Source organism: Onychomys torridus, chromosome 21 (genome assembly GCF_903995425.1).
Source record: "Onychomys torridus chromosome 21, mOncTor1.1, whole genome shotgun sequence".
Lineage (NCBI taxonomy): Eukaryota > Metazoa > Chordata > Mammalia > Rodentia > Cricetidae > Onychomys > Onychomys torridus.
The window spans coordinates 12,457,792-12,474,115 of NC_050463.1; positions in this window are offsets into that span (position 1 = coordinate 12,457,792).

Below are 16,324 nucleotides of genomic sequence, written 5' to 3' on the forward strand. Positions count from 1 at the left end.
AGGAAAAACCCAAGCATACCCTCTCCCATAGCGGGGGGGGGGGGGGAATAGTGGCTGCCATGGGAGGGAGATATGATCTCTTCATCTCACCAGGGGCTGAGGTGTCTTCCTTGGCAGAGATACCCAGTACTTGTAGGCCAGGATGAGTTCCTTATCATCAAAACTGAGAAATTTCATATGGAAAAGGACATCTATTAAGGCCAGATGAGCATATTTCCTAGCCTCTGATAAGATAATCCTTGTCAACAGCTCCTTAACAGCTCTGTTGGTCCTATCCACAATGGCTTGTCTTGGTAGATTATAGGGGATGCAATGTTATGGGAAATTTTTCAGGTCCCCAGAACGTCATTGATTTGTTGAGAGGCATAAGCAGGGCAATTGTCAGTCTAAAGTGCCCAAGGTACCTCCATAACTACCTTGGCTGATTTAAGGGCCTTGATAGCATTGACAGTTTTCTCCCCAGAAAGGGTGAGAGCATAAACAATGAAAGAACAGATATCTATTATCACATGAACACATTTAAGATTGCCAAAGGGGACATGATGTGTGACATGTATCTGACAGATGGCTTTAGAGAACAAGCCCCTGGGATTAACCCCAGCACACTGAAGCAGTCTTAAGGGGGCAAGCAGAGTGCAAGTGGCAGATTCCTGGGACCCTGACTTACTCTAGGAGATTCATACTGGCTGTTAATATGCTGGTGTCTGTGACCTCATTTCCTCAAGCCAATATTCTGGGTAATTCGAAATGAGATCTAATATGTTACAGGCACCAATGCTCAGTCCTCTGATTTAGGACATCTTGTATGAGCAACATGTTGCTGGCGATGGGAGTCAGTGAATCTTTGATTTGAGAAAACGCCAGCACTTGAACTGCCTGTACAGCGTATTGGCTGTCAGAAAAAAAAAAAAAAAACAATATTAATGGGCTCGCTCTACCACTCCACTAGAACCTTGAAGTGGGCCAATAGCTTACCCAGTTGAGCAGCACCATGGTTAGAGATAACATATGTAACATCTTTGGAGCCAGGACACTGGATAAGAACACCATATCTGTTTTTATTGGAGTCAGAAAAGGCCAAGGTGGCATGAGGGATGAGAGTGAAAGAAGGGACTGCATGGGGCTATATCTTTACTGGAAGTGTGCCGAGTTCTGCTAAGATCTTGTTTTTTAGCAAATGATTGTCAATAGTTCCTGTAAATCCTGAAACTATTTAATGGAATGAGACAGTATCTGTCCAGAGAGACTGGGTATTCTTTGAGAGAGAGAGAGAGAGAGAGAGAGAGAGAGAGAGAGAGAGAGAGAAGACAAGCTTATCTGGCTCTCATCTATATTTTCCATGCCAGTTCTATGACTTAAGGCTGAGTTGGAAGGACTGGTCAAACTTAGAGGTAAACTTGATGTATCCAAAGAAGGGACCTAGGTTGCCATAGAACTCCCAAAAATCCTCTGGGTATCCAAAGGACCATTGCCAATAAGGGTCTTTGGCGATCATGGAGGTGGAGGTGGGAGGTTGCTAAAATGCCCAAAACCTTTTATAAAAGCAAATCTTTAGCTTCTCAGGTAAGCCTAATCTTGGTGGAAAGACAGGTGAGGCCCTCCAACAATGAAAAGAGGTGTCTCTTGTCTTGGTCAATAATGGGTAAGAAAGATTTAAGCCAATTAAACATATTACATAATCGTTATAATTCTGGGAGTGAGTAAAATTCCTTCATTTTCAATTTAAAGGAAAGGGGGAAGACCTGCTTAGCAATGGAAAAGCCTAAAAAGGCAAACAGAGGTACCATTTGGACCTTATCTGGAGTCACCATCTTATGTAACAATGCAAAATCTTCTAATATTCCCTTGGCAGTCTTTTGTGGATAGGCTGCATCTGGGTGTGCCAGGAGATCGTCCACATAATGGATCAAAAGAATGTCCCTGGGGACATTGACTAAAGCTTGAAAAACATATTACTGGCAAAGAGTGGGGCTATTCTTCATTCCTTTAGGCAAAACAGTCCATTGATATCTCTTGGCTCATTTATGCATATTAGGTTCCAACACAATAAAGGCAAAATGATTTCGATCCTGTGGCACCAGGGGAATTTGAAAAAAGCAATCATTAATATCTAAAACTAATATATAAAAAGATGGAAGAATAGAGCCAGTGGCTGTGTAGACCACATTTTTTTCCATTAGACCAGTAACTACACAAAGATTCTGCAGAAGGTGGTAGCATCTCAGTTTCTTGGGGATAACAAATATGGGGGTATTGTGTTTACTTGTGGATGATTCTATGTTCCACATCTTTAGCTGTTCTTCAAATAATTTCTTTAGGATTGGCTGCTTGGGTTTAATTATAGGCCACTGTTCCACCCATACTTCTTGATCTGAGAGCCACATCAATGGAATGGGGGTGGGAGGTCAATCACAGTGGATCTCATAGGACAGTGACCCTTAGAATTGGGAGTACAGATCTCATGAATGGTTGTGGATTGCAAGACCCATCTTTTCATGGACCTTGATGACATCTAAAAAGGCCCTGTCATGTGTAGTTTGGACAACACCCAAATTATCCAAAATATTTCTTTCCCATAGGTTCCTAGGTACAGTGGAAATGATAGGGTGAATGGCTTCCTGATTGCCATCAACATCCTTCCAATGAACTGGACAGGTAGTCTTCTCTTGCTTCTCTTGCTGGCCTTCTACATCACTAATGGGGGTGGGGTTTAAACTTCCAATAAGGGAGGCTAAGTACCTCAGTCTCAGTTAAAATTATAGCATCCACACCCATGTCAACCAAGCCTTTGACAGCTTGTCCATCAAGATAGATGGTTAGCATTAGAGAGTGTTGAAAAATGGGCATTGTCCAATAGATTCTTGTATTACCAGAACTTCCTTTTACTGGAGAGGCTGAGGAATATCCCACCTCGAGTTTAAAGAGGCTGTTTTTTGCTGTGGGATGTTCTGAATGTCAAAAGTGTTGATCTGATTGGTTAAAATAAATAAAGTGCTGATTGGCCAGTAGCCAGGTAGGATGGATAGGGTAGGTGGAACAATGAGGAGGATAGTTCTGGGAAATGAAGGCTGGGGCAGAGAGACACTGCCAGCCACTGAGATGACAAGGAAGATGTAAGGTAATGGTAAGCCACAAGCCACATGGAAAAGTATAAATTAATAAAAAATGGGTTAATTTAAGATAAAAGAACTAGATAACAAGAAGCCTGCTACGGCCATACAGTTTGTAAACAATATAAGTCTCTTTGTGCTTACTTGGTTAGGTCTGAGCAACTGTGGGACTGGTGGGTAAGAGAGATTTGTCCTGACTGTGGGCCAGGCAGGAAAAATCTACCTACAGGTTTTTGGCAGGCTGTGATCTGCAATCCTTTGCCCAATGAAATCCTTTATTACATCTGGGACATTGGGTCCTAGATTTTGCCCAAGGATGGTCAAGCAGCAAATGGCCTGGTTTGACACATCTCTAGCAAGTTCTATGTACCTGTTGGCCCTTGGAGGTGTCATTAGCATACTGTCAGTCAGCAAGGAGAGTGTTCAATCAGGCTGTAAGATTGGTGATGGGATCAGTACTGAGGTTAAGATCTCTGGTGGCTGGTACCCATTTATGTATGTCCTCATTTCTTATGGCTACAACCTCATTACCAATTTGGGCACTGAGCCCCTCCCAAGTCAGTTGTTTAATCAACATGTCTCTAGTGGGGCCTTAATCCACTCTGCACTCTACTGCCTCATTGACATAGGCCAGGAAGTCAGTGAAGAGCTCCCCTGGCTGTTGGACGAGATTTTGAAAGTAAGTCTGGGGAATACAGACTCTGAGCACCTTGAAGGCCATGTTCAAGATCAGTTGAAAATAGGATTCAAGCCAATCTGTGCCTGGTGCACAGGGTGGACATATTCCCCACACCCTATGAGCATATCATAGGTCACTGGGATGTTAAGTAAGATGCTCAGCCAGACCTGGTATTCTGTCTGATTATCATAGGCCAATCTCCAACTGAGAAAGACTGCAGGCTCCAACACAGTTTTAAACAAATGGTACCAACTGAAATGTTTGTAACTGCATGGGCTGTTGAGTAAGGACCTGCTGAAAGTAGGGGGATCTGGGCCTGACTCATTGGCTGCCTTCTAGAGGGAGAGTTCAGCTATGGGGTGGGAATCCAGGGCTGGGCATGAGTATTTGGGTCCATATTGACTGGGAAGACTTTGGTGGGCCTACGGACTGACAGTGTTGCAGGTTTTAAGGTTGTAAGATGCCTGGTGCCACAAGAGAGTAGCCACCTCCTGAGGCAGGCAGGTCCTGGGTTAGATTGTCCCAAGAATATCACGGTGGAGGCATAGCCAACCAAGGAGATGGTGGAGCAGAGCAGGTAGCATTGCATGACCTAATGACAGCTGCTTTCTCCTTGACAGATTTCCTGGGGTGGGGAAGGGCATCCAAACTGTCTATCTCCTCATCATTGGATATTGTAGAGATAACCTACATGGAAGTGTTGGGGTTGATTACCCATCTTTTAGAGGGAAACAACAAGCAAACAACAGTCAGATAGATGACAGCCAACCAGGGTGGAACTTTTATTGGACCCCTATGTCTTGTGTTTAGTGGGGGACTTCCATGGTTTTTAGGTTACAGTCTTATGCCCACAGTGTCTACAGACAAAGGATGGCATTTGGGAGCTGAGCCTTGGTTCCACCTCCTGGGGAGTCAATCTTTATGTGGAGGTGCCAGGTTAACTGAAACATGTGGCCCCACATTTCTGTGGGAAGCCCTTAACTTACTGAGTTCCCTTCCCCCACATGAAAACCTCTAAGATTTTAGATGTGATCTATTGATCACATTTAATAAAAATTAAATAATTTGACATTCTCTTCATTTTGATAGTCTTGTTAACATTTTATTTTGAATAGAAAACTATATTTCCTCCAGATTACCAGGATCCTTTGAAAATATAGATTTAATTTTTCTTTTGTGTGTGTATGTTTGATTGAGTCTATGTCATATGTTTGTGCATGCCCATAGTGGTCAGAAGACTGCATCAAATCCACTAAAGCTGAAATTGTGAGTTAACTGAGGTGAGTGCTGGGAAGTGAATTCAGGTTCTTTGGAAGAGCAGAAAAACTTCCTTTTGCTGCTGAGCCATATCTCCAGTTCTTAATATGTTGATGTACTTTCTTTGCCCTCTTACACTGAAATTTTTTCTACAAGTATAATTTACGTTATTTTTATACTACAGTTTTTTCTAGTAAATCTCAAAACCTTTTCTTTTCATATAGTGCTTAGAAAATGTTTGGATCTGGTAAAAATATTTAGTTACATTTCAGCATACAAAATCAACATACAAAAAATCAGTACTTCTTATTGACACTAATAACAAACTTGCCTAAAAAGAAATTAAGAAAAATATTTCACTCACAGTAGTGTCAGTGAAGAAAATATCTTAGAATAAACATAACCCAAAATGTAAAAGACATCTACACAGAATACTTTAATTACTGAAAAAAATAAATTAAAGACGATATTAGAAGATGCAAAGAGCCACTATATCCATGAACTGGGAGAATAAATAATGTAAAGCTGGCCATGCTTTGGAAAGATTCAATACAATAGATAGATGCAATTCTTTTTACAATTCCAATGACATTTTTTACAGAACTGGAAAAAATCATAAAAATTATATGAGAACACTAAAGACCATGGGTAACCATAGTGGTTTGTGGTGGTTTGAAGAGGTATGGACCTCATAGACTTGTGTGTTTGAATGCTTGGTCTACAGATAGTGCACTATTAGGAGGTATGGCATTGTTGGATTAGGTATATATGCCTTGCTGGATGAGGTGTATCACTGTGGGGACAGACTTGGAGGTCTCATATGCTTGAGCTGTATCAAGTGAGGAACACAGTTCATGTCCTATTGACTGTAGATCAAACCTGTGAAACTCTCAACTTCCTCTCCAGCATCAAGTCTGCCTGAATACTGCCATGCTTCCCACCATGACAATACTGGACTAAACCTCTGAAACTGTAAGCCAGCCCCAAATAAATGTTTTCCTTTCTAATATTTGTTATGGTCATAATATAACATAACTAAGAGATGATTCTAATTAGAAAGAACAGATTTGAAGGCAGCATGTTACACATTTCAGTATACTACAGAGCCATAAGCAGAAAAGACAGCATGGTACTGGAACAAAGCACTCATGCCAATCAAGGAATCATAATGGGAGACCTATAGTTAATCATATACACAGCTATGAATGCCATGTTTTATAACAGTGCCAAAATATGCCTTGATTAAAAAAAATGAGACGATTCAAATGATGCTGGCAAAAGTGTATCTTTATTTTCAAAAGAAATAAAATTAGGTTCCTAGCTCTCACTCTGCATAGAAAGCAGATTGGGTCAAAGACACTAATATAAAACCAGAAACACTGAAACTGCTAAAGAGAACACTTTGGGATATAGATATAAGAAAGAAATTCCCAAATAGACACTCCACACAAAAAGTACCCAAAGAACTGAGAGATGAGATTAAATGAAATCATGAAACACAACCACAGGAACTATCAGTAGAGTAAACAGCCTATAAAGTAGAAAAAATTGTCAACTATACTTAAGAAAGGGATTAATAGCTATAATACAGAAAGAGCTACAAAAATTAAATATCAAAACTAATACTGCCTAGGAAGAAATAGTCCAATGAACAGAACAGACAGTTCTCAAGGAAGAATTACAAGTGGCCCATAAGAACTTGTAAAGTATTCAACTTTCTTAGTCATCAGATAACTATTCAAACTACTTTAAGATTCCATTTCTACCCAACCAGAAGTCTTAAAATCAAGAAGAAAATGACAATAAACACTGATAATCATACCTGTAATGTGTGGCATTCAGTAGACTGGGAGAGTCTATGGAAATCATGATAGAAGCTTCTCAAGGAAACTAAACCTGGAATTACTGTGTGACACAGCCATACTACTCCTTTGCGTATATCCAAAGAGTCTACAGAGCCACACATCCACATGCGCTGCATTGATGTTCTAGTCATAATAGGAGGGAGGGGCAATCAGCCTGGAAATCTGGCAAATGATGAATAGGTAATGAAAATTCAGTACATATACACAATAGATGATATTCAGCTGTAAACAAAAAAAAATGAAATTAGTAAGTTTGCATCAAAATTAGTAAAACTGGAAAATATTAATTGAGATGATGCAGGCTCAGTAATACATATGCTATATGCTCTTTGTCATATGCAACTCCTAAATGTTAAATGTATCTATTTTTAATGATAATAATAGTGGTTATGTCCATTGGTGTCAAGGATGTTTAGGTCATGTTTGGCCAGTCATGTGGATAACACTTTATAGGTATAGTTTTTGGCATTACTAGGAGACACAATCTCATAACAAACTCTCTGATCCTCTGGCTCTTAAAATATTTCTTTTCCCATCTTCTACAATGTTCCCTGAGACTTAAATTTAGGAATGTTTTGTAGATGTATTCCTATTCTATTGGGAATGGGCTCCACAACTTTGCATTTTGATTGGTTGTAGTTTTCTGTTGCTTCATCTGTTGCAAAGAGAAGCTTCCTTGATCAGGGATAAAAACTAAACTTATCTCTGGTAAAAGTACAAATGTTTACAGATTGTTCCTAGGGATTATGGGGTTTTTACTAAATGATTATAGATTATCCTCTAATAACTGTAACTACTACCACTGAGCAGTTAGCCAGGTTTCCATTATGAGCCATAGTTCCCCTCTTAATGAGAAAGTCTTAAGTCAGAATAGAATCAATGATTACTACCAAGGTAGGTTTAGCACCCTTACGGTTACCATGCCATGATAATCATTGACAGTATCATAGATGAGTAGGGCTCTTAGAGACCTCAATTAAACACAAAGAATAGCAGACAACTAGGAAAAGCAGGGATCAGGAAAGGTGGTTGTCCTCAGGGATGTGGGCCAATTAGTTGTACGGTTGCAAACAGTTATCCGTGAATATATGCATATAGGTAACAATTTAAGGACTGAACAGTTTACATTTTGAAGTAAGAATAAGTTAGAGAGAGAGAGAGAGAGAGAGAGAGAGAGAGAGAGAGAGGCCATGAATTTGAAGGAGAGTAGGGAGGGATATATGGGTAAATTCAAGGGAGGAAAAGGAAGGGAGAATTGTTGTGGTTATGTTATATTCTCAAAAATAAAATAAAATAGTGAGTAGAAGCCAGAAAAGTAGAAGGGGCCTGTGAGAATTTAAAGGTGTTTTACAGAAAGTGTGTGGGGTGTTGTGGTTTGAATGAGCATAGTCCCCAGTGACTCATAGATTTGATTACTCCAGTACCAGGGAGTAACAATACTTGAAAAGACTAGGAAGTGTGGCCTTGTTGGAGGAACTGGGTCACTGGGTGTGTGGTTTGAAGTTTCAAAAAGGCCATTCCTAGCCCCAAGTCTGTCTGTTTCTGCTGCTTGAGGATCTGGATGTAGAAATCTCACCTTCTCCAGCACCATGTCTTATTTCATGCCATTATGCTGCCCACCATGACCAAAACAGACTAAAGCTCTGAAACTGTAAGCCAGCCTCAACTAATTGTTTTCCATTATTAGAGTTACCATGGTCATGGTGTCTCTTCATAGCCATAGAACAGTGACTAAGAAAGAAATAGAACTTACTAGTTATACAACAGGACTGGGGAATTATTGAGCAAATAAGTGTACAGTGGGCAAAGCAGTTTAGGGAGATGGAACAAGAGGTGGGAGAGATTAAACTTGAACTGAATGCACACATTTTTCCTTTGATTATGAGATGTATACTTTATTTACATAGTGTATTATAAACAAGTTAACTCTTACCAAAATAATTTAATTGATGAAGATAGTTTTTTAAATTATACCTAGGATTTTTAACAGAATTGAAAAGACTAAATTAGTCTGCTACTATTTTTTAGCTACATAATTAGTTTTAGCCAGCACAATTAGATAGATCATAAAGAAAATCAGATACCTAATCCAAAATAGTTTTGTTGACTCTGCTTCCATTCAAAGCAGGATGTTTAAATCTAAAGAGAACTGAAAGTGTCCATCTGCTTTGCACATCAATAACTTGCTTGTATAAAGATAACAAGTATTGGAAATTAATGACCTATCAGGAACTCAGAGGCACCTTAAACACTGGAAAGCATTACAATGAGAAAAATAAGGTAATCATTTGTTTACCAGGCCTGTAGAATGCACAGCTAATCATTTACTGTTGCTTCTTTGGAGACAGGGCTGCTTCATGGAGTCCAGGCTTTCTTCTTGCTGACTATGTAGATAAGGATGACCTTGAAATCCCCATCCTCCCTCTCCCCCACCACGAACATGGTTACAAGCTTGTGACACCACTCTCAACAACAACTGTTGTCGAAGAACTAAACTAGGAAACTTGGGGTGTAAACACAGGCAGGTAGATACTCTTTTTTAAGCAGTAATTTTTCAGGATTCCTAAAGCTACTTACAGGAGAGATGAGCTAAAATCCTAAGGAAAAAAAAATTCTTATGTTAATGAAAAGAGAAAAACAACTTCTGGAACTTGGCCATCCCATCTCCTGTCTCTTAGAGAAGACTTACTCCAGGAAAAAAGACCAAATAACTACAGTTTTTAGCACTGCTATAAACCGATTGTAGTTGGATGGAGAGACATGGGTTAGAATTATCACATAACACTGTAGGGAGTAGGAGGAGGGAAGGGAACACTACTGAACAACAAACCCAAGGCAGGCTGAATTAGACCACCTGGAAGGCTGTGCTTCCAGCAATACTCATTTTAAGCCTCAAAAGCTTATGGAAAGACTGGGAAATGAGTGGGAGTGGGGTGCATGATATGAAATTTATAAAGAATCAATAAATACTTTATGAAAAAATAAGGTATTGGTGAAATTATTAAGGCCACTCCACATAGTTAAAAGAGAGGTTTATTTTGTGGGGTAACTTACAAATGAAGGGATAGGTTGCAGGGTCTGGGAAAGGTATGAGAACTCTGCTCGGTCTACCTCCAGTATCCAGGGTCCTGGAACCAAGAGAAGTCTCTCCTCTCGATCCTGGGTCTTCTGCTTCCTCCCTCAGCCCCGCCATGTGGGCATGACCATTACCAAAGCCTCAATGGGGGTTGGAACTTCCAGGCCAAGGCTGGAATGGCTACCCACTACAATAAGGTTCAGTATAGCCTTGGCTATTGGACAACTGTGAAACTCTCAGGAAAAAAAAAAAAAAGTTGTACAAAAACATCTGGAAAAGTAGCCCTGACTCTCCATCAAAGGATTAGTGAGACATTTGAAGTCTAAAGTAAATGGAAAGAAAACACATCAGGGAAGAGTGGGGTGGTCCTGATTACCCTACCACAGTTCTCATCTTCCATGTAAAAAGTCCTCAGCTTCTGAACTGCTTATATTCTAGCAAGCTTCCAGAAAGGCTTTCTGACAGCTGCATTTTAACAGAAAGCCTGACTAAGCCCTGTGTGGTGGGTATCAGAGAGCACCTGTGAGCCATGTGCAGGGAGATACAACACGCAGCAGGTCACCAAACTGAGAGATAACTGGTGCTAAAACAGGTGACAGAGCACTACAACACTACAAAAATCCTTGGCTGTACTCAGTGGCCACCAGTGTGTAGGTGCAAGGGCAGCAGGCCCACAAAACTGCACAGTTTCTTCAGTGAGTCAGTATGAGACATCTTCCCTGTGACCTCCTCTTGGGTGCTGATGCATTAGCCCTAAAACACTCTCCTTTATTATTGTTGTTTGCTTCTTTCTCTCTCAAACTGGTCAAAAGAGCCCTGAGTACACTGATAAAAACACTATCAAAAACTTCAGGTTTCTGACTCATAACTCATTACCTTCTAACACCCTGCTGGCTGAATACTTTCAGGGTTTTCTGATGCTGCTATTTCTATATCATCAAATAAAAATTCCACATTATTCTTAGAATGTACACGGTCTCAGATTCTATCCCTTGTACCAAAATAAATGTTATTAAATAAATAATTAACAAATAAAATATTGAACTGAAGTACTAAATTCAGTCAAAATATCCATTATAAAACATGTTTATATCTAAGGATAAAAATGTGAATTAATTTGCTTTCATTTATACAAACTGTTTAAAGAATTAGAATTTTAGATAATTTAAATGATAGTAATTAATTGAACTATCAAATAAGGATTTCTTTTATGTGTTCTTTTCATGATGATAACAAGATTGGAGATGTAAGTAGGGGGTCAATAGATATTAACAAATTGAGTTTCGGTGATCAGTAATGGTAGTAAAATTAAATTCAATTTGAAAGCTGTCATGTCTATCTAACAACTGAATAGAAGTACAAAACACTTTAAATACTTTCTTATCACCTGAAAATAATGAAATGGTCCACAAATACTGGTCATTTTAAAACTTTTTGTCATGTATTATAAGTTCACTCTGGAAATGAAAGGGCTCAGAAAAACTCTATCATTTAATTTTTAATTTGTTATTTATTATCCAATAAGAAAATCACCTATTCCTCTTCAAACTCTGAACATATGAATTTACTTGGCTTGTTTTCTGAGCAAATGTAGAACTGCCTGTATAAAATCAGGTTCAGCCCCAATAATGTTTACTACTGATCACAACAATATTAAATCCAGGCTATCTGTGGCCCATTGGTTGAGATTGTATTTTTCCTTTTCCATGGACAAAGCTTAGCTGTCCCAGCTCTTCTCAGTGTGCATTTGCCATTATTCTAGCCTACAGCATTATATTTCATCTTTGAAAAAGGAAGTGCCTGCAAAGAAACGCAGATTCACCTCTGTCAATTCAACACTCTCCCAGAATATCCAGACATTTCTTCTGTACCTATATCATCTACTCTTTCTCATTGGTCAGAAATCTTCATCTGTGTATATATTTGATTTCTCTATTACTATAATGTATTCAGGATCTGGCAAGGATATACAAATTTTTAAAAAGTCATTTTGTTAGCTAGCTTCTCTGGAGTTGTTGGTTGTTGTCTGTTATCCTTTGCTTTACTTCTAGTATCCACTTATGAGTGGGTATATACCATGTTTGTCCTTCTGAGTCTGGGTTACCTCACTCAGGATATTTTCTAGATCCATCCATTTGCCTGCAAATTCTATGATGTCATTGTTTTTCTCTGCTGAGTAGTACTCCACTGTGTATATGTATCACATTTTCTCAGTCCATTCTTTAGTTGAGGGGCATCTAGGTTGTTTTCAGGTTCTGGCTATTACAAATAATGCTGCTATGAACATAGTTGAGCATGTGTCCCTGTGGTATGATTGATCATTCCTTGGGTATATGTCCAAGAGTGGTATAGCTGGGTCTTAAGGAAGACTGATTCCCAATTTTCTGAGAAACGACCACACTGATTTCCAAAGTGGCTGTACAAGTTTGCATTCCCACCAACAATGGAGGAGCACCCCTTGCTCTAGATCCTCTCCAATATAAGCTGTTTGCAGTGTTTTTGATCTTAGCCATTCTGGGAGGTGTAAGATGGTATCTCAGAGTTGTTTTGATTTGCATTTCCCTGATGACTAAGGATGTTGAGCAATTCCTTAAATGTCTTTCAGCCATTTGAAATTCTTCCTTTGAGAATTCTCTGTTTAGTTCTATAGCCCATTTAATACCCAAAGAGGGATGCATGGATCTCCCTAGGAAGGAGAAATAGATGAGATCCTCATGAGCAAAACGGGGGTGAGGTATGGGCAATGGAGGGTAGGGCATGGGGGATGAGAACCTAAGGGAATGGTATGGTCGAGCTGGAACAGGGATGGAGTGAGAAAGCAATGAGAGAGATACCATGATGGAGGGAGATATCATGGGGATGGAGAGAAACCCGGTACTAGGGAAGTTGCTAGGAATCCCCAAAGATGACCCAGCTTAGACTCCTAGAAATAGTGGAGAGGGTACCTGAACTGAAATGGCTTGCCCCAGTGATCAAATTGCTGAATACCCTGTCATCACAGAGCTTTTCTCCAATGACTGATGGAGGCAGATGCAGAGATCCACTCCTGAACACCATGCAGAGATCCAGGAGTCCAGTAGGAGAGGGAGAAGTGATTCTATGAGCAAGTGCATCAGGATCATGATGGGGAAACATGCAGAGACAACCAAACCAAACTAGTGAGATGCCAAGAAAGTTGGATCAACAGCTGTGGAGCCTGCATGGGACTAGACTAGGCCCTCTGCATGATGAGACAATTGTGTAGTTTGATTTGCTTGGGGGGCTGCCTGGTGGTAGAATTAGAATCCATCCCTAGTGCATCAAGGGGCTTTTTGGAGCCCACTACCTATGATGGGATACCTCCTGCAGCTTGAGGAAGGGGGCAAAGCTTGGACTTGCCTCTGATAGATATGCCTCCCCCTGGGAGGCCTTGCCTTCTTGTGGGGGGAAATAGGGGGTTGGTTTTGGAGGAAGGCTGGGGGGGGGCAGGAGGAGGGAAGATGGGAATCTCTGCTTGGTGTGTAAAATGAAAAAAAGTTCTTAAGAAAAAAAGGAAAAAGTCATCTTATGAAGAAGCTGTAATATAATACATATACCAAATTTTCATCTAAAAGAATTTAAAGAAAAATTTTCCTATTTTTTATTATACTAGTTTTATTCTGACAAAAACACAATGCATGTGTATATATTTTTAATCCATAAATGGGGTTCATTGAGAGGAAATCTTGCTGTAACAGATGAAAACAGTGTCAGGCCCAATGGCCTGCAGGATTACTTTTAATTGACAAAGTGAAGAAATTTATAGAATGTTGAAATGGCTTCTATGAAATCATTAATAATAGAGACTCATTTTTGCACTAAAATGTCACTAACAAGTTATTGAGATATAAAATTATTAACTATACCTATGATTAATTAAAGAATAAAAATCCATCACATGAATGGAATCATGATATCACATTTCAGTGTAGAAATAATACTGTCTTGTTAAATAAGAAACAGAGCCAATTGCAGAGTTAAAAGCCAAGAGGTCAGAGCAATAGCTGAGAGCTAAAAACCTTACCCTTCACTGCTTCTGCTGTCTTTCCTCTCTGCAAGAGAGCTACTTCTGTGTGTTTTTTCTTTTTTATAGACTTTCTGTCCTGCTTTCTCATTGGTTGTAAACCCAACCACATGACCTTGTCACTGCCTGTCTGTATGGACCTCCAGGTCTTCTATGGTTGGTATTGAGATTAAAGGCATGTGTCGCCATGCTGCCTGTATCCTTGAACACACAGAGATCCGCCTAACTCTGCCTCCCAAGTGCTGGGTTAAAGGCATGCAACCACTACCACCTAGCTTCTGCTATAGCTTTCTCCGACCCCAAAGCAACTTTATTAATATTCAAATATAATCACATTTCAATAAAAATAAAATATCACCATATTTCAGTAAACAATGAGGATAGTTACAAAACCAAAAGTTTTCATAATAAAAATATGAATGGGATATCACAACACAAGGAAAAATATATTCAGCATCTTCATATAACCATCAATTAACTTGTTAGACTGAATGTAGTTACTGTGCACACATACGTGCACAGTCTGTATCACTGTTATCTTCTACAACTTTTTAAATATATGTGCAGGGAGAATCTGTCTGCAATTAACCAGGGAATGTTGCCAACTACATGTTCATATCCCACATTATGTACACAATTTTACTTTTTCAAGTTTTATGTTTCATTGATATATACATGTTCACTTATATTAATCCTTATATTCCTGTGAGGGAAATTACTGTTTAAAGCTAATTAACATGATTAGAAAGAAATTATAAGACAAAAGTAAGAAAGAAACAATGCAAAAATAAAGACTCAACTGCATTTAATTTCATAATATTTTAAATCATCAATTATCTGTTTACATTTTCATGAAATATATATATTTATATTTCTGATGTACTGTTTGTATATATTTTAAGGATGTATAATGATTGTAAAGATGGAGGTGTTTGCTGTGAGATTGTGTTTCTTAATAATGTCAGAAGCTATACACATAAAGTCTGGCCAGTATGACTGCCCCCAATGTGAGCTCAACAAGAACAACTTCAATAGACGTGGGAAAGTCCGTGAGGGCTCATCACTACAAAAAGAACTACAGGCAATTGAGGAAATCTGGGAATGAGAGACCTGACCAACCCCAGAGAAGAGCACACCAATTGGTTGTCCAATACTGAAAGTTCGGCCCTCAAAACAGACATACAAGTAACATTATCTGGACTCAACATGTTATATTTAGGAACATATGTGCATGAAATAACAATTAATTTAAAAATAGGCCATGAAATTGAAGGTGAGGGAGGATATATGAGAGGAAAGGGAAGCAAGAAACATTGTAATTATACTATGCTCTTAAAAATATATATTTATACTTTTACATCTTCATCAATTTATTGGAGAAGGAGAGAGAAACAGAGAGAGATGGGGAGAAAAAAAACATTATTGGGAAAACAAAGAACTGAAGATCATGAGTCAATATAAAAACTTGACATCTTCTCTATTCTCCCTCCCTCCTGCATGTGTGTGTGTGTGTGTGTGTGTGTGTGTGAGTGAGAGAGAGAGAGAGAGAGAGAGAGAGAGAGAGAGAGATGTCTGTCTCACACACAGACACTCACAACTCTGGACATAAATCTTTCCATAATAATTTAAAGCAATATAGACTGAAACTGGTGAAATGGTCATGTAATTTGTGGCTGCTAATTTTATGTATGCTCATGACATCTAAGCAATTGCTGTGAGATATAAAAAGCAGATCAAATAGTAGGAGGACAGATTTTTGAAAGCATCACAATAGAGTATTAGCTATGAAGGAATGGAAGCCTGATAAAAATATACCCTGAGGCCCCAACCCAGTTAAGTCCATTTAAGTAACTGGGGATGTCAGATCAGGTCCACAGAGATGCTGATAATTCCTTTCAGTTGTTAATCGAAGTCCACTGAATTACAGCACCAGAGACAAGCACTTTCCCTTGGCCTGATAAAGGAATGACATTGTGTTGATGTATTAAAATCTTCTTAAATAAAGCTTTTATTTATCTTCAGTCTTCAATTTCTGACTGCGAGTCAAGAGGCAAAACAATGCTGTTAGGAGGAAAGACTGAATCATGTTTTACAGCAGCCATCTTCAATCTTTGCTATGCCTTTGTTTGAGACATACAAATATTTTTCTGGAGGCTAAGTGGCTCTGATGCTTTTTGTGATAACTCAGCAGCATGTTTTAACTTCTCAATGGACACATCTGTCTAAAATTGATTTTACTGAGAGTTCTGAAGTTCAACTACTGCACATCGGAGGTTCTACAGCTTCTGTCTCAAC